The sequence below is a fragment of the Spea bombifrons genome, chromosome 7 (assembly GCF_027358695.1).
Source record: "Spea bombifrons isolate aSpeBom1 chromosome 7, aSpeBom1.2.pri, whole genome shotgun sequence".
NCBI lineage: Eukaryota > Metazoa > Chordata > Amphibia > Anura > Pelobatidae > Spea > Spea bombifrons.
Genome location: NC_071093.1, coordinates 39,280,210 through 39,300,621, shown reverse-complemented (window position 1 = coordinate 39,300,621; position 20,412 = coordinate 39,280,210). Strand labels below are relative to the sequence as shown.

Here is a 20,412-nt window from a genome sequence, read left to right as displayed (position 1 = left end):
GAGACTAGACAAAAACTTCAGAAAAATCATAATCAGGGTGAACAAAAGGAAGAGAGTCACTGTTTCGGAATAGAAAGCAATAATGGAAGAAGTGCATCCAGAACAGGGAGGGAACCCCCACAGTACAAGCGTTACAACAGACATAGGAGAAAATGAATGAAAATTATGTGAACCTTGAATAATAGTATAACACTCACTCTTACTTACCCTCTCTCACACTCTCACTCACTCTTACTCATGCTCACTCAGTCTCACTCTCTCACAGGCTCACTCATTCTTCTTTCTTTGTCCACTTCTCCCTGGCATTTATCGCTACTGTGTTCCAAATGCAGCCAAATGTTTGACAGTTTGGTAAATCAGACCAGTACCATCACTATTTGCTTTCACGCCTCTAGCTCATAAATCAATAGCTATTCGTCCCACAACACAAAACCTACAAAAAGAGTAAAAAACAAAAATCCCTATAACAGTTTTTCAAATTTTATTTGTAGAAGAAGCATTTTTAAAATCAACATTAAAATAAAATGCTTAAGTCCCCCATCACCAAGAGCCCCAGGGCACATATCCAGCCATGGTTAAGAACAAAGCATGAATGACTGAATAAACACAACTGCAAAATTGCCTTTGGTGCTACGTCACTGTGTCCTATAGATCCACTGCAGCTTCCCGATCAGAATCACGATTAATATATGTGTCGTTCTCATTAATTAAAGGTTAGAAAACCAGAGCAGGGGCTGTAGCAAGGTTGTCCCCACATTTTACACATGGAGGAAAATGTGGAATCTTTCTCTAAAAACAGGTATTTCTGCCCAGAGTTTCCATCACCCGTGAGGTCATGTGCATCACGATATTTGCAGCACGATAAATAGGAAAGTCAGAAGAGACTCATATTCTAAGACTGTGGCCACCTCGTGGTTGATGGTTCTAATTTAGTAATTGGGAACTGCGCATATCAAATATGGCTTTGGCGTTAACGTGAAGCCAACTTCTGGCTTGAGATCTAGATCTGCTGGAGAAACGCCTGTTGGTGGATGGAAGGTAAACCTTTGGAGAAGACCCGTGAAAAACAGAAAGAGCTCCATCTTGGCCAAGCTTTCACCAACACAAGCTCTTCTCCCTGCAAAAAAAATGCTATCAGTCAAGTAAGACTACATGGATTCCAGAAGAAAAAAGGAAAGGACGTGTACAGAACGTGACACTGTAATTTAGCGGAAATCACATACCTGCAGAGAAAGGCATGAATGCGTCTTTTCGAAGAAATTTCCCATGTTTGTCCAGGAAGTGACTTGGGTTAAACTCGTATGGGGTGTCCCACTGTGTCTTGTCATAAAGAACAGAGGTGAGCATTGGAATGACTTCAGTGCCCTGTGACAAAACAACATCGATAACAGATATGTGGCATTCGAAAGCATTTCGAGAGCTGTACTACACAGGGTTTACTGTCTCATGAACATACGGAACTGATATGGTGTAGATGATTCCTTTTGTATTGAGCTAAGTACGGATCCATCAGGAAGCACAACCTGACAGGATCCTAGCGTAACGTGGCGGTATTCATTTTTGCTGCCAAGGAAGGGCAAGTCTTGACATGAACTGAGCCATAAGTATGATTTTAATTCCAAGTAAACAATCTGGCATGGAATTATATGTACATAACCGAGCTTTTTAGAGGCGGAATCTTGAGTTGGCTCATATGAACTTCAAAACAGTAACACATCCCAACCAATACAGGAGGCCTAGAACCTCATATAGCAGAACACTTATTCATATCCTATAAAAACTCACCTGTGGGATGCAGAACCCACGGAAATATACATCCTTTAATGTTGCTCGGGACACATTAAGGGGAATGATATTAGAAAACCTCTGTATTTCATGTATAACGGCATCGGTGAATGGCATGTTCTTCCGGTCCTCCACATTGGGCAACTGTCCTGGCTTAATGAACTTTCGAATCTCCTCCTGAACTTTCTCTAAAAGACAGAAGCAAACAAGGCTAAATACCTCAAGGATTATGACTTAATAGAATAGGAAACATTTCCTTGTGTAAAGCCAATCAACCACTAGTGTTAGATGTGTCTCTCCAACCTACATCTTTTCACATTGTGACCCTGGAATTCAGGAGCTACCTACAACATTTATATAGAAAGATTACTCAAACTAGCTCTTTTTAGATACTGAGAGACGCCTCCCCATGGCTTCTCCCCGACTCTGCCACCATAGACCACCATAGACCAAATATAAAAGAACTGAGATTTGGGTCATACGAGAGTCCTTACTGATAACCAAGTGACATTCATGGGACGTCCCTTCACTTGCATAATATGTATGGAAAAGGGAATATGAGAAAATGGGAAAAAATTGAGCAGCATAATAACTTTGTATAATAATAATAATTACTTTGTATTTCAGGATATTTGATCATCAGTAATAATCCCCAGCGTAGGGTGGTAGATGTTGTTTCTGTCCCAGCTGCAAAAAGGTCCAATACGGAATATATCAAATTTTCATTGTGAAAGAAGGTGTCTTGGTTTTCAGATTCCTCAAAAAAAAAAAAAAAGACAGAAACGGGAAGTTTTAACCAAAAGCCTGAATCGGACCTGGATAATAAGCTAGATCGTATCCAAGGAGATCAGATTCACTTTAAATGGATTTGTTTTCTACTTAATGTCATGTTCTTAATTACATTTTTTTTAAAAGTCTCATATAAATAGGGGAAATTATTTTTGATATTTAAGGAAATGTTAAACACACACATTCAAATGTAAACTTAAGGCAAAAAAAATATGAAAAAATATTTTACCTGTTCCTGCTTCATGAGAAAGGCGTCGATAAACCCGCATATATTATTTGCATTGAATTCTGCTCGATGTTGGGTGATGTACTTTGAAAGGAAATGGTTTAGCAGCGTGATGTTCCGGATTACTCCTCTATGCGCGCCAAGAACGGTTCCAAGGATAGGGTAGAAATTATACAGCTGTTTTTAAAAAAAAGAATTATAATTTAGAATCTTGACTGTAATATTTATAATGCTAGTAGAGAGATATTTTATTTATTGCCATATTTCCTATAGTAATTACAAAAATAACTTTTATTAAGCACCGTAACTTTTAGCCTTCACCCAAATCAAGTAGTAACAAAATAACTACAGATCCTGCAAAAGGGGATGCTACATGTAAATTTACTTTCTAATGAATATAATTTGGTGTAATTATTATTATACATTTATTAAATGCACTCATTCAGGATTTGCTATGAAGGGACGCTCAGAGGGTAATACCTACCAGGAGAGGAGGGGTGCCAACCAGTCTGGCATTTTCACTGAGCACTTGGATAAGGGTTAGAAATGTGGGGTCGTCATATTCAAACCTTTTTCCAAAAATAATGGAGCAGATGACATTGGACACAGCGCTGTTCAGAATAACCTTCACATTAAATGGTTTAGCTGTGAAGAAAAGTAAAAGTAAGTTACACAGCTTGCAACCGGCTTCTTCTTCTTCCTGCTCGATGTCCCTATTTTCATGTCTCCTAAAGGACCATAGAGATGAACATGAAGTCTTTATCTGTGATACCACTCTGCGATTCTTAGAATTTTCTCTCATCACCAAAGATCACGTAGAAGCACGTAGAAGGTTAATGTCTAAAACACACTCAGGAACCCTCATCGTTTGCCCTAGAGTTTGGCATCACAACTGATCACTTGGCCTCCAAATCAGGGATTGGCTTTAAGTACCATGCGAACCCCAATTAATTCTTCCTCTTTTCACCCTGCCCCATATGTTCCTGCGTAGCTGTGGCCCCCTCACTGGCCCTGTGTGGAAAACTTACTGTTTTGAGATTGGAAATATTTTAGAAGAGGATATAATTCATCTTGAATTCTGCCCTCCACTGTCTTCTTCCCCATTCCAAAGTCTCTTAGAGTTGACAACGTAAACCTTCTCATGACTTTCCAGGACTCCCCGTGGCTGAACACGATACCTGAAATATTGATTCCTGTTATCTTTCACGTCCTCTGTTTTCTACAGACTATTTAATAATTATATTGTTTATTCTATAGCAACCATTAATATATCAGATGCATAACACCTGGTCCAACCAACAATATGGAGGTTTCTGCTATGGAATCCTAATCTGCTTCAGATTGCCTATGAAATCCTATCGCAAGATCACCTGTGTGACATGACAATCATATAAGGCTCATCCCAACGTGACGCTTTAATTTACCATTTCCTTTGGTCATTTTTGTAAATATTGGCATATCTGCCCTTTCTCCAAAGTCATCCGCTTGGGAAACAAGAGCGTCTTTCACCGCGTTATATCCAGCAAGCACCACCATCTTCTTTGGCCCAAAATGCACCGTAAATACGTCTCCATACTTCTCTGACAGCTGGAACATATAACAGGCTTAATCAAGCAAGAAGGATCTGTTCGATATTCATATTAAAAAAAATTATGGCTCCGTTTCAAGTATGAAAAAATTTTATGCTTTTAAAAGAAATGTAAAATGTTTTTGTTATGCTTTGCAGATTAAACTCATATATTTGCATGGGAGACTGGTCAGGAAGGTTGACTTCTAATGTTGGCCAAAATGGGGGCAGTGTTTTGATCATTAAGCCTAGTTTCCCAAATATCTACCCATCCCACTCCCTTGGGGTAACAGGTTAGGCTTTATTCAAAGGACTCCAAGGAGATTTGAGAAGGAACTCTTTGCACTCATTTTCGATCTGCTATGTGAGGTTCAACTAACAGTGGCACCCTTTATCTAATTGCCACTCATACACCCAGAGCCACCCCGGTAACTGTAGGTGTCCCATGACCAGTCAAGGGCTCTTTGTACCTCCTGGTCACTAAAATGTCTGGCTAATTGTATATCCATGTTATTGAGGTTTAGAACTGGAACCCAGGATCAGTGGATTAGGTAGTTAGTGGACAGAGGTATATTATCACAATATAGTCTAATGCAAATAGTTCCCAAAGAAGGAAAAAAGGTTAATCAGACACCGGTGTTTATATAGATGGAGTTCTGGCACACATTATGAATCAAGCACAGGCAGTGATCAAAGGGAAACAAAGTAGCAAAGTCCAAGCGGTTTATCCAACGTCAGGTAGTACGAGGACAATGTGAGGATTTCAAAAGAACTGCGTAACAGAGGAGGCTAACCAAATAACCTAAACCTGAACTTGCATTTAGGTGAAGGACCTAATTAGGTCTCAAATGTAAGCCCATTAGCAAGTGGGAGTCATGGACGACAGATTGGATAGTGCAAGAATGAGGATACACCTAAAGAACAGAGGGCGAGTGAATGATGCCTGACCATACCTGGGATCTCTAAAGGTTTGACCCTGAGTCTCAGGATTTCTGCCCCAATCTCAGAATGTTAGGCTGAAGGAAAGATTCTCAGAGTGGATCCCAAATGTCTGCCCCCCAAAAACTTTTGGAATACGCCTAACAAGCTGTGCATGCACAAATAATACTTAACTTATCAGGGTGTTACCCTACCTCCATCAGAGACTGGTAGGGCTTTTTTAGGTCTATAAGGTGCAGATTTCCAATGAGAGGCAGTGGTGGCGGTCCAGGAGGCATTTTCGCCGTAGTCTTCTTGGATCCATTGAACCAGTAGATCAAAAACGCAATAAAGGTTGTGAGATACAGTAGCAGGTCTGCACCCAAAAACTGTGGGACGATGGCCATAATTTTATGTGAAAAGCAAGAAAGCGGTTCTGACTTTATTAGTCATGCTTTTTGTTATATACATGTGGATTTAATTGTTCCCAGCCACGTCAATCTTCATTAGAACAGTAAGCTGCTTATTCACTAATACACTGATTGTCTTGTACCGGACTGAATTGTTTTGATTGCGCAATCGTTGTTTTAATGTACACATATAGGTATAGTATGTTTGTGCTCCACATGGTCACATAACATTTTGTTCCAGAAAATCTGGGTATCTCAAAGTTATTTGAGGCAAGTGTTTGTGGGGTGAAAGTGATATGGATTGCTGAGATTATGTTATTTGGATTACAGATTAAATTTTTGCAGGACTTCCAACAAAAGAAACGTGTTTTGGCACAAATACTGCTTTAGAATGATTTCATATTATGACTCTCATACGGCAGACAAGGTTTATTTTAAGGGATACTTGGTCTTCACAGAAGCTCCGTACTCCTGTCATTTTACTCATACTTTCTGCCGTCATAGCTATTTATTTTTTTATTTTTTTTTACCAATGACAAAAACAAAACATTTTCCTTTGAATGTACATGTTTTTGTATTATTAGTTTTTGAAAAGTTGTGTAGTGTGGGCCACCACAACCCCAGTCTATAACTACAATTCCAGTGAAGTTCAGCCAGCGATATGGCTGCTGAATATTAGTGTAGATACAGCCAACAAAATATATCATTTGTACTGAAGACTTATCATCATGGAAATTGCAGTCAATAAAAGTGATGATGTGTAATGAAATGTATTACAAAAAATAGGGTAGTGAACTAACCCTAGCTGCAATACATGTTTGAAAAAAACTACCTTATGTCTGTAAACTCTCTGCCCAGGTGGGAACTCTGTGCCTGTAAGGAGCAACTGCTAGAGTGAAGGGGAGGAGAGCAGCCTGGGGGGACAGGAAGAGAGCAGACCAAACCACTCTATTGCTATTTTTGCAGGGTGCCAGGTGTTTTTTTTCTGCCGCTATGTCTAGTTATCTACTCTAAACAGCCTAATGTTTCTTCTTGCCCTGCTGCTGCTCCAGTGGGCCTATTTTCCCAGGGGATGCAAGTGACCCCTCTCGCCCCGCTTTCGGATGCCCATGCATCCTACTAGTGCACTCCAACTTTACACAAATAAATTCTTCATATTTAAAGGGAAAGTCCCATGGATTTGAGCCTTGAGCATAAACCCCAGTGCTTTATACATTAGGTTAGCATTGACCAAACCTGGTTTTATCTTATTTTGTTACAGTGAACCTGGAGGCTGCCATTTCTGTCAGTCATGTGATATTTTGGGTTTCTTTCACAATATTGGGTCCATCCAGTTGTTGCTTGTCCTGAAAGTCTTCTTACAAACATTATTGGTCCCAAAGTAGTGTTTGATTCCCCACAGAAAGCAACTGAATGTCTTAATAAAAAGTATTAATCCCAGATTATCAGGAATATATAATATTCAGAAGTAGTTCATATGGTGGGGGTGGAAAGTGAAGGAGTGCCCCCTTTTTCATGGTAAGAGGGTTAGTTTGGGGATAGAGCTATATTCTATTTAAGAAAAAAATATTTTGGGACTGTATGTATCTTCTCTGGATTGGATACAATAAATGTACCAAACTATTTTTAAGAGATAATGTCATATCATACAGTACAGCAAACTGTTTGTTTATATCACAGAATATGATAGTGGGTCTCAAGGTTTAAATGTTAGATACATCTAAAGTTTAGTTTGTTAAATACAGGAATGTTTCTACTTCATAAATCACAGCTATTTAAGATGAGTAGAATAGTCTTGTTCTGGTGATCAGAAAATAATAAATAATAATAAAAATAATATTTATGGGACACGTGGTGAAGAAATGGTGATTAACACTGTTTAAGGCAAATATGATTTTTTGTTTTGTTTTTTTTGTAAAAGGTTTGAGGACAGAGTTACATTCTAGATAAAAGTAATTATTAAGTGATTGGAAGCATAATAATTTATGGATACAATAAATGTTCCTTGTTATGTTCTCTAGGAGATGATTTGATCTAATATTATACACAAGTATAGAAAGCTATTTACAAGAAATCACACAGAATTTGATAGTTTAAACGGATTAAATGTCGGATATAATTTATTGAAGCAATTATCATTCTGTGATATATTTTATTGCATTTGTTACCAATTTACAAATGACATTGTTCTTACAAAAAACAAATAGTTGCATGGGATATTTTTCTCTTTCACACTTTACTTTAGCACAATATGATATCGTTTTAAAAAAATATAATAAAAACATAATCATGCTATTTTTGGTGGTGCAGCAATCACTAGGATGGTATATACATTTATCTTATAATAAAGTCTAGTTGACAGCTGAACACCTCCCTACACATGTTTTAGCTACATAAATTGACAAAGAATAGCCTACGATCGATACAATGTCTATGTCTGTAAAGGAGAAATGGTAGAATAAGAAGTTGTCATCAAAAACGAGAGGGTCAGGGCTTAGCTGTTGATGTAAAGTAATGTTTTGCTTTTCCAAATGCATTACTATACATTTATCAATGTTAAATTACATGTCCATTTTCTTCATATATGAAAATATATATGAAATAATTAAGCTCTGTGTCCAAATTATTTTCAGAATATTGTAGTTGCTTAAGCAAATTTGGACTAGTTGGTAAAAACGTAAAATACTCCAGGGTCTACTGTGGGAAAGGCCAAGATGAATTGCTGATTTTATGTTTGACCCCACAGAATTCCATCCTTTATAGGAAACACTGTGCTCAAAAGTTCTGATGAAAAAGATCTGGCGGCCTACATTTACAGAGTGATTTGAAACCTTGTATTTATTCATACAGTTCTTTCTAATGAGAGATTTTCTGGGTATTAACAAACAGCGAGCAAATGTTACATTTCTGGATATACGGCTCAGGAACATGCAGCTTCTTGTCAGGATCTCTCTATGATGGTGCTTCTTATAGAAGGGTTTCACAAAGAGTTTTACAAGTAAAGCAGGATGCTCTGCGCGTATAAACACCCAAAATTAGGAGATATGCTTGAGACAATTCCCTGAGATGTCCCCTCTATTGCCGTGGAGTGGCACAAACTTTGTAAGGCTTTGGCCTCATAATAAAAAATGGATCTGCGGTGAGATCCAGGTCTGCCTTGTCTACGCCCGGTGGGGGAGAGAATGTGAACTTCTGGAGCATCCCCGTGAAGAAGAGGAAGAGTTCCATTCTGGCCAGGGTTTCTCCGGCACAAACCCTGCGTCCTGATAGATAAATGATAGAAAGAGGTTACATTCATAGGAAGACCAGTCACATAACGTACTCGGCTCTATCATCTCACAGTTCAGACTCGATTCTTTTAACAGATCTATCTGTGCTAATTAAAGAGTGACCTGGGTCTTTCCAGGGGGCTCAAAGAACGTGATTGGTAGGGGGTCTTGAAGACCACTGATTTTGAGCTTATATAAAATTTTGAGTCCTACCCAAGGAAGGGAGAAAGTCTTATCAATTTTTATTCCTATTATAAGATTGAAATCAGCTTTCAAAAATATTGCTCTAGTGATTACATAATGTTTTCAGGCAGCTGGCTGTTAACCATTTATATTGTTGTATCTCAGATATTGTTGTTATCTGAGCCTAATCCAATAGGCAATAACCGCAAATCCTTATTATACTGCCTTGTGATAAGTGATAGATGGTTCAGTTTCAACCAAAACCAAAAATATCACTCAGCGCGTTTCTGTGACACTTTTTTTGGATACTCTTGGAATGTTCCTGTCAGGGTTTCCAGAAGGAAGCCTATCTGGTGAGATTGTGTGTTCAGTTTTAACCACCCAGCCTAGCACTATGAGGACGTCATTAGCGTTGCCATAAAGAATCAGCTCAGTGTAGGAAAAGTCACTCAAAATATCAATGGCGGCCTTTACGTCTGCTTCTCACAAGAGTGTCCCTTTCATTAAAACATAGAGTCACTCATCCATTACCTTTAGAAAATGGGAAGAATGCATCTTTCTTCAGAAACTTCCCGTCAGCATCCAGGAAATGATTGGGGTTAAATCTGTACGGAGTCTCCCACTGGGTCTCATCATAAAGGACCGACGTAAATAAAGGGAATACTTGTGTTCCCTGAAAAAATTATTGAGTCCAATTAAAGTATATTTTCAGAATACAGAGCATTTTTTTTTCAATTGTTTTATTGATTGGATCCCCTAGGGCTCTGCTTTTAGGACAGATGTGCAAGGGACCAGGGGCAGATCCAGAGCCTAACATACCCAGACAGACACAAACATTAACAAACTCACGCAGACGCACACATTAACACACCCAGGCAGACACTAACATGCATACTCAGGCAGACACTAACATGCGTACTCAGGCAGACACTAACACACCTAGAAAGATACACACATATGCACACCTCACTTACCACGCGAAGCCTCAGGCTGTCTTTGATGCAGCTCGCCCCGCAAGCTGCCGTGCTACCCCCAAGGGGTTACGCAAAACAACATAACATGACCCCTCCTCCATCTAGAAGTTAGGGGGGTAAAGAGGTAAGTCCAGTTGTTGGGACATACCTCTTTACCCCTACTTTCGGAGCATCTATCTATGGGTGGGGGGCAATTGCGCCATTGTCCACCCTGGATCCACCAACGCAAGGTGTACTTAATTATGCTTCCTGCTTTTAATAGAGAAAGACAAGAGTATGAGCAGAGTCTCACATTCTAGCTCTGAAAAATAATGAGTGCAGTAGATTATATTGAAGTCCGCGCAAAAAAAAAATATTTGAGTGTGAAAACCCCTGGTTGAAATCAGAATTGAGAATAATTCCATTACATACCTTAGGGATAAAATAACCCCTGAAGTGGGTGTCTGTTAGAGTAGAATGGGGTAAGTACTGAAGGATGTTGCCAAACCGTTGTATTTCATGTACCACTGCCAGACAGTATGGTAAGTACTTCTGGTCATCCCACGTTGGGTGGCGCTCAAGTCCAATAACCGTTTCAATTTCTTCATGAACCTTTTCTGTAAAAAAACCCCAGAATAAAAACTGGATGGAGGTGACTAACAAGTCAACATTCACTCAATCAATCAGTGTCTCGCGTCTGTGCCCTGACGTTTTCACCAAGCCTCACCGATCTACCTCATGTTCCTTGTAGCTTTTTTGCCTACCGGGTATTTTCTCCTACAATTTAACCAAAACGTACAGACACTGAAAAATTTGCTCAAGATAGGACGGCAACCACACAGTTATCTCTTACTTTGTATATCAGGATATTTCATCATGAGAAGGATGGCCCATTGTAGTGTCGATGATGTTGTCTCTGTGCCACCAAGCATGAGATCGAACATAGACGCCAACATATTCTTCTCATGAAAGATTTTTCCATTTCCATCTCCCACTTTTCCATTTTCCATGACCATCTCCTTAAATGACACACAAAATTCATTGAACGATTTTCACATATGGAGAAGTGACATATGACATCAGAATTTTGAAAGTCATACTCATTTATCTCACTTATTAACATGTCTCCCCATTTGGATAAAACTCGTATTAGTGCCATTTCAAGCCTTTGCAACGTAAGAAGCATTGTCCTCAAGAGCAAGATGACCCATTACCTCCATGTCTTTCTGAAGGAAGGCCTCTGTGTATGTTGTCCAGCTGCTTTCGTTTATATTGCTTTTAGCTTCTATGAACAGTTCCTTCAAAATTACATTCAACTCGTCGACTTTCTGTACAATGATTTTTGGTGTTTTCAGGACGTGCTTCAGTATCGGGTAGGCGTTAGTGAACTAGAGACAAAGAAAGATAACATTTGTCAGAAGAGGAGATAATTCATTAAACCGTAATTTGATGACTGTATGTTGCCAACCTACAAAAAACATAGCAGAAGAAACAGGGATAAAACAACACCTGTCCGGCAAGCAGTGCGGCAAGCAATATCATATTTGCCTTTATATAATGTTTGCCTTTACCCATCTCCTGTGTGTTTGCCTCCATGTCTGTTTGCTCTTGTTGCCCGCCACGGCCTTGCTGCTCCCCAGTGATATCTGCCCCCTGCTCTGCATCCTGCAAGTGGTTGCTGTACTTCACATCACTATGCGAGTTGAGGTCTACCTGTCAGTGGTTCCAAACTCTCCACATCTGGACCATGTCAGGTTTTAAATGTTTTTTACCTGTGCGGGAGGAGAAGCGGTGAGGATAACCAGATCGTTCAGCAGATCTAACATCGTCTTGAATGTCGGGTTACTGTATTCAAAGCGTCTTCCAAATAACATTCCGAAGGTGATATTGGGAGGAGCGTTAGTAAATACTCGTTTTTCAAAAGGTTTACCTTGAAGCAGATAGTGATGAGTTTAAAGTCATGTTAAGTTACATTTTAAGAACTTTTGATCATAATCCTATTTTACATAATCTTTTAAACTTTAAATGCAGGTTTGTTACTCACCCTGAAAAGACTGGATCAGATTATTTAGATGTTGAAGTTCCTCGATAATCTTTCCCTCAATGGATCTCTTTCCCATTCCGAGGTCCCGCAGAATAGACAGAGTGAATCTTCGCGTCACCTTCCAGGTTTCCCCGTTGGAAAAGATTACACCTGTGCCAGAAATCAAGGTTTATAATATGTCATTTATGAACAAATTGTAATAAAAAAATATCTCTAACCAAAGTGTTAGCGCGTGGCTCTTCAGGACAAGACACTGAAGTTTCAAAATAAAATCCCTTTACTCTACAGAGAAAAGGAAAACAATTCACGCATAGGGGGTGTACAACTCTGTAAGGATCTCTCTCTTCTTCTCACATTGGCCTCTGGCTTAGGTTCAAAACCAAAGCAATTTTAAACCCAACTGATTAGTTCCTCCGATCCTCCTGTGCAGCTGCTGCCTCGGCACTACAGGTAGAATTTTTAGGAGCTGCCTCCCTGCCCCTGTTTGGAGGCTTCCACCCTTTGGTGCCATGTTAGTGATTTGTGTACTTCATCACAGTTAGGTGAAAGAAAAATGTCGAGTGCAACTTTCCTAAGCTGCTCCAGAAGTTTACTATTTGAGATTTCATTCTTGGTTTTTAGGGTGGAGTGTTGGTCACTGGCCAGAAATCGGGACTTGATATAAGATCTTATGACTTTACTTGCTGCCACATGATGACTATATTCATACCTGTTCCGTCTTTATGTGCTCTGACTTTTCTAAATGTTGCCAGAATTATTTGCCACCCCTTGTCACTGACCTCTGAAAAGAACGCTAGGAAGACCCCTGTTGCTGAGTTTATACCCCAGCCTCATCAGCAAGTATGTGACGCAGTGAAGCTTGTTCCTACCGACCCTTTGTCCACTCCAAATTTTCTAAATTTGTTCCACACTATTCATTCTCACATTACCTTGTCCATGCTGGAAATTGTCAGCAACTGGTATTGCACCCCTGTTCCCAAATTCATAGCTTGAGTTCACGAGGGCTTCTTTGACGGCATCATATCCAACGAGAACCACAACTTTCGTCCTACCGAAGTGGAATGTGAAGAATGAGCCGTATGTCTTTGCAAGCTAGAAGAAAAAGGTAACTCATATTTTATTCAAGACCAACATGGTTTCCCGTTATATTGAGTGGTTTTAATGATTTTGGGATTTCCATTCTACAAAAAACACCTTCAGACATTTACCTATCCACCATTTCAGTTGAGAAAATAAGGTCATTTCAGGGAGCGCTGTGGATTGAGAGTCTTACTCACCATTCTGAAGTGGCTCTTGTGAACAACTTCAAGCCATTTGCGTAAATTAAATCATTTGGAACCGAAGGAAACTACTTTATTTTGATCTATATTGTGTACACGAACATGTAGTTCTGTAATAGTTTCGCTCTGCTATGGAACACAAACAGATACACCAGGGTAGGTTTAAGGCAAATGTAAGTTAGATATTAACTTCTAATTCTAGATACTGCCATCTTTAAATCTTAAAAGATCTAGTGGTGCATACTGAGAATCAAATGCTCTCAAGTACCTCTCGTCTCCGCTCTGTTGGACCTGGATACCTCTGGTTGTCCCTCTTTCTTTTTGATCTAAGATGTATTTAGTTTTTCTGTACAAGTGCAGCACAGCAAAATCACGTGTGTATACTGCCAACAATGTGTGTAATTTGGTGCACATAAATAAATTGCTTTAGTTCCCAAAATCTTTCTGGAGAAAGCTTAAATCCATCTGTTTATAAATACCCCCAGGAGACATATTCAGTAAAAGTCTAACATTTAAAGCGTTACCTCCATGAAGGTGTAATCTTGCCTTTTTATATCCAAAATGTGTAAATTTCCAATCAGAGGAAGCGGTGTTGGTCCCGGGGGGAACTTGTAAAAAATCTTTTTAGGGAGACTAGACAAAAACTTCAGAAAAATCGTAATCAGGGTGAACAAAAGGAAGAGAGTCACTGTTTCGGAATAGAAAGCCATGTTTAATCCGCTCTGTGGCAGCCAAGTATTTGGGGGAATTTGGACGAAGTGAACCCAATTTATAGCCGGTGTGGGTGTAACTATCCAAGAGAAACAGAAGACTCCTCCTATAATACATAGGGAATTCTCTCTTAAGAGGATTTATTGAACAAACATTAAGGTGATAACTAAAAACTGCTTACCAAGCTTGTTGTTGAGAAATAGATTGGAATCAACCGGGGCAGAGTACAATCCCCAATTGCACCACTGTCTGCAGTGAATACCTGGTTTAATTTTACCTCCCTTGTCTCATTACAGAAGAAAATTCGAAAACAGCATATCTCTCCCGTACAGACAGTCCAAAACGGAAATTCAAGACAAATCTCCCCAAGTGGGAGCCACCAAACAAGACGTGAGGTGTAGTTTTCAGTGAGGAACTACCTCTAAGAGAAAGAAAGAGGTGAGTCCAAATGGGGACATCCTTGCTCACAGCACCTAGATGTACGCCAATTGTCCCTCAAATGGCTAAAACATATGTCTGGAATCGGTTCTCTTATGCAGAATTCTAGAGCACCCCTTTGGCTCTGATTGGACTGAGATGCTGGAGATATCAGCACCTCAGTCTGAGACTTTCTTGAGTGAACACTCACCGTAGGTTAGGGTGTTTCGGCATTTTTCAGTTGGGCAAGACTCACAGTAAATACAAAATAAATAATATTCTTTTATTACATTTTCTTATGAAATTCATAAACAATAATAAAAAGGAATAAAAAGGTTGCCACCTTTTGCCAAGCTGTTCCCTGGACACTCTTTTAGAGATTGCATCTCCATCTGAAACCTGGACAGGTGGCAACCCTAGGTATGATCAACGAGAAGTTCTACAGCAGAGTCTATTGATAAGTCTTGCAAGTTCTGGAGAGATACTTATGAGTGGTTTTTGATTTCCAATCACCGATCTGCTGGTGGTGTTATAGATCCTAAGCTTTCACCCCTTAAAATATTCAGATGTAGTTAGGCTTCCTTGTTAATGATTGTCTATCATGGAAATCAAGAATTTAATTAATTAACACACATGCAAAGATACAGTAACAACAAACACACCCTCTCTACACCATATGATAACACACATGCACACTGACATCATACACTAACACGCAGTCTCTCTAACACTATATACCAAGAAACACACACTAACACCATACACTAACACACAAACATACTCTAAGACAATACACCGAGAAACAGACTTGCTAACCACATACACTAACACAGACACTAACACATTCACTCACACTCTTGTATTATGTAGAGTCATGTCTTCAGAGCAGCTGCTCTACTATTACTGAGCACCTTAACTAAGGGGAGCCTGGGTACTGTGCATCGGCCTTAGGACACCCGTGGATAGATAGAACGCTAGATAAATAATCACCCAAGTTATACGCATAAATAAGCAAACTCCTAAAAGAATGAATTACTTAATCAACATTTGTTATGTTTTCATGAGGCCTGCACATTTTTACAAGAGCCACACATGATGATTAACCACTATATATAACTACAAGCAAAATACGTTAATGTTTCTACTGAAATTTGGAGAATAATGACTAAGCGAGAAATGAGCTGGCAGGAAGGTTTCTCTGAAGCCTGAGAGGAATATGATTTATCACTATTGCACCTACTAAGTCTTGCCAACAAGTTTAGGAGTGGTGCATAATTAAAACGATTCCCACTAATTATTTCCTACAAATGCCATTTAGCCATTTGTGCCTATAGGAGAGCATAAGGTATAGATTAGAATGTTTTACTACTGAGGGGAGAGTAGCACATGGTCACAGCAACCCAGTTGTGTTTCCATTTCCACAGGTGGGTCAGTCCAAGTTGGACATGGCCTTTTTTGGGGGGGATTTTTGACCAGCCCAGTTTTTGTCCCCCAGGCCAGTCTGCCCCTGGATATCGCCTGTTTGCATCAGTTATGGAGCAAGTTTTCAAAAACAGCATTTTTAGATTCGGAAGTATAGAGTTAGGATAACCAAATTAACTAAAACGTAAAAAAAAGACTATGGACTGTAACAGCTATTTCCCCTTCAATAATCATATAATCAAATTTAGTTAAAAAAAAAAACCCATTCCATTTGGACAATTTAGGAGATATTGTGGAGATCAATGCATTTGAGACACAGGCTAGTGATCTTCGTATTGCTTGTCTAAAATGCTCGGAATGCAGCAAGAACTCTGGAAAGGAATGCAACCGTGAAGGTTCATACAGATAAAGCCGCATTAAATGAAAATTGAAATAAAATAAAACATTTTATGCAACATCATAAAGTATATACGATGAGGAAACGTTGGGAGGTACTTAAGGACGGTCGAGATTTAAAAGACCTGATTGAGCAATATTTAACTTTGATTTTTGATTTTTCGAAAGCCCCTGATGTATTTACAGAATTTATTGGTCTTTACTCTCTGTAAAGTACCGTAACGTCTGGATTAGTGGCTGACTCACCTCGTCAAATCTGATTCATGAAATCTAGGGATTATATTTAATGTAATGTAATATTAGTCCCACTCTCACAAAATGAACACAGACATTTTTTTGGCCAATACATGAGAAGAAAGTATCATATGCAGCACCGCATACTGATTATCTACAGGGGTCATTCATTTCCTGGAATCTCCATGTGGTAGAAGAGACTTAGGCCATACTATTTTGAAAAAAGATTATGTGATCAGATCAGAAACATTAAACTGGGGGGGGCCTCATATAATATATCTAATTATTCTAAATTATTTTAAAATTCTAATCCTTCAGGTCTAATGATTCCTGTTATCAGCAAAGCAGAACCACATTTGGAGGGGTTTATCTTGAGCCTGTGAGCAAATAAAATACAATCACCTTTAGGAGAAGCTGCAGCTCTGGAGCTACAGCGCACCAACCAAACCATTGTGGTCCTGTTTTAATGCCACTAATTAGATGAGAACACATTCTGTGAATTAGAGCACATTCTGTGAATGTATACAGGTTGGGCAAGGGTCTGTTTGGATCCTCCTGGAATCACAGCCATGCTTTTCAGCCCTTCGTAAACAAGTATGTTGATTTTCTTACAGGTCTTGAATTTATGTATCATTATATGAGTTGTTTGCTGGCTAATGGTTACACAAAGGGTTAAAGGCGCTCCATAATGTGTTATGCAATATCAAATAGTACAACATGCTTCAATTAAAGACTCAAAGCTTTTGGCATGCGTACTGTTACACAACAGTCCATGTGTCTATTTTTTTGCCAAAGTGTAACTCAATACCGTAGAAATTAATTGATATCAGATGAAATGTGGTTTGCATTAAAAGTTGTGGCATTCCTTTTATTTACAAATTGTTGCATAATCTTTTGAACTGAAGAGAACCGCACATCGTTTGAGAACATGCTCATAGTTAATATTTATTTTAAAACATGGCAACAAATCCATCCAGTAGCAACTAAAGAAAAGGTAACCCTAATGTCACGCTCCGCGTATCAGAGGAGACACTGGTGCAGGACACTGCGTCCCCACAAGAGAAAGCCTGTCGGCCATTAAAGAGTTCTTGGCCCTCCAACCTTTAGGGTGCAAGCGGCTGTGGGACCTTCTGATGATCCTCCAAGACAGGGCGCGCGCGTAGGACATCCGAGACAAGCTATAGTCATAGGCCAGAGTTCAGTGTAATCAGTATCAGAGCCGTGGTCAGGTAGCCAGAGTTCAGGTTAGTTTTGTAAGAAAGCCAAGGTCAGGAAGCCAGAGAACAGACTCGTCAAACACAGGATCAATGATAAAGGACACACTAGGATGACAAGCGTAGGTATTACCATCAGAAGCCAAGGCGTTGTGAGTCTCTGAGGCTTTTATAGGGTTTTTATAGGCTTTTATAGGGCACAGGAGGGGAAAAAGCCCCAAGCTCCGTTGAGGACATTCAGCTGCGGCCATCTTGTGTGTGGCGGCTGCTGTGTGTGAGGCTGCTGTGGTTGGAAGGAATCTGATCAGGAGCAGAAGAGGAGCGAGGGCCCAACAGCGTTGCAGAGGAGCAGACCGCACGGTACCTGCTGGGGACGGGCCAGCGTGTATGTTATTTTTTTGTATAAAAATGCAGCTATCGTAATCAATGACAAGGAAATCCTTGTCAATGCTCAACAGAGGTGAGCATTGGAATGGCTTCAGTGGCCTATGACAAAACAACATCAATAACAGATTTTTGTTTTGCACGCATTCTAAAGCATTTTGAGAGCTGTACTACAGGTCTTTCTGTCTCATGAACGTGTAGGAACTGATATGGTGTAGATATTTCCTTTGGTGATGGATCCACGTACAGATCCAACAGGAAGCACAACCTTACAGGATCCTAGAGTTGCTATAAGTGCCATTTTCTTGCAGGTCGGACGTACAGAATGTGTGGAGAGGAGTCGGGTAATTTATAGAAAAACTGGCATTGAGTTCTAGGTGAATTCATGATTTTCACAACACCGCCTAATTTACCAAAGTTGCTGAAGTTCTCCAAGTCGGTTCACCTTTTTGCATATCATTAAAAATACTGTTTCTACCTAATGCTATCGCCCTATGTTTATTCGCAGGTAAACTCATTCCTTGTTGGCGAATTAAACAACATGGTGTTGTGAGAGCAAATTGGCAAGAATTTTGAAAGGATTTGCATTGTTGATTAAAGGTTACAAATACATTGAACCTCTTGAATAAAGATTAATCCTGCGGGAGAGTCTCTCTTATCAGTCATTCATTTCTGCTGCCAAGGAGGGGCCAGTCTTGACATGAACTGACCCACAAGTATGATTTTAACTCTGAGTAACAATTTGCAATGGAATTATTTGTGTATAATGCAGTTTTTTGGAGGCTAAATCTTATGTCGGGTCATTTGAACTTCAAAACAGTAAAACATCCCAACCAATATAGCAGAACACGCATTTATATCATGTGAAAACTCACCTGTGGGATGCAGAATCCACAGAAATAAACCCCCATTAATGTTGCACGGGACACATTCAGTGGAACATTATTAGAAAACCTCTGTATTAAATGTATTGGTGAATGGCATGCTCATCCACATTGGGCAACTGTCCTGGCTTAATGAACTTTTAAATCACGTCCTGAACTTTTTCTAAAAGGCAGCAGCAAACACGTATAAGGCTAAATACCTCAAGGATTATGACTTAATAGAATATGAAATCATTTCCTTGTGAAACATCAATTAACCACTAGTGTTAGATGCGTCTCTCCATCCTTCATCTTTTCACTTTGTGACCCCGGAATTCAAGAGCTACCTACAACATTTATATTGAAAGATGACTCAAACTAGCTGTTTTTTACAAAGAGGAAAATGTAAGACATAGACTTAAAATTTAAAGATGTTTGCCCTTGCATTTATTCTCAGGTCTGATTCTTTCTATCTCCTATGGCATTTCCTTAATGAAACTGTGAGATCAATACTTTAAAAGAACCACTCTCACTTTGCTGTTAAGTCTCAAACCCCCTCCCCATGTTGTGCCTTCACCCTGACTCTGCCACCATAGACCAGAAATAAAAGGAGAGATTTGAGCCATAAGTTGTGGCTCTCTGGTCATTACTGATAACCAACTCTAGACCATAGTCTAATGCAAATAGTCCCAATAAGAAGGAAAAAAACACTGCAGTTGACATAGACAGAGTTCTGGCAGAAATTATAAATCAAGCACAGGCAGTGATCAACGGAAAACAAAGTAGCAAAGTCCAGGCGGTTTATCCAACGTCAGGTAGTACGAGGACAATGTGAGGAGATCAAAAGAACTGCGTAACAGAGGAGGCTAACCAAATAACCTAAACGAGAATTTGCTTTTAGGTGAAAGACCTAATCAGGTCTACAAATGTAAGCCCATTAGTAGGTGGGAGTCACAGACGACATAATATAAGGCTACACCTGAAGAACAGAGGGCGAGTGGACTACGCGTGAACTCCATGGATTTTAGAGAATTGACTCCTTCCTATTCTAAACTGATGTGGTCACATATAAGACTCTCAGTTGGTGCTTTTGCTGTCAGTATGTTATGGTTGCTATCCCTGCTTGAATGCAGGTGACTCCATTAAATGTATCTTTACATAATAGTCAAGGTGTGCCATTTGGTTAACACATTTGGCAAATTACTATATAGAATAGAGTGTAACCCTACCTCCATCAGAGACTGGTAGGTCTATAATGTGTAGATTTCCAGTGAGGTGGCGGCTCAGGAGGACCTCCTGGATCCATTGTACCAGTAGATCAAAACCCTATATGAATCAAAACACATC

General features: G+C 39.5%; 1 pseudogene; it reads right to left on the bottom strand.

Annotated features, from left to right (window-relative positions):
- Window positions 1-929: 929 nt before the first annotated feature.
- On the bottom strand, window positions 930-20,411 carry LOC128502249 (uncharacterized; annotated as a pseudogene).
- Between the last annotated feature and the right edge of the window lies 1 nt (window position 20,412).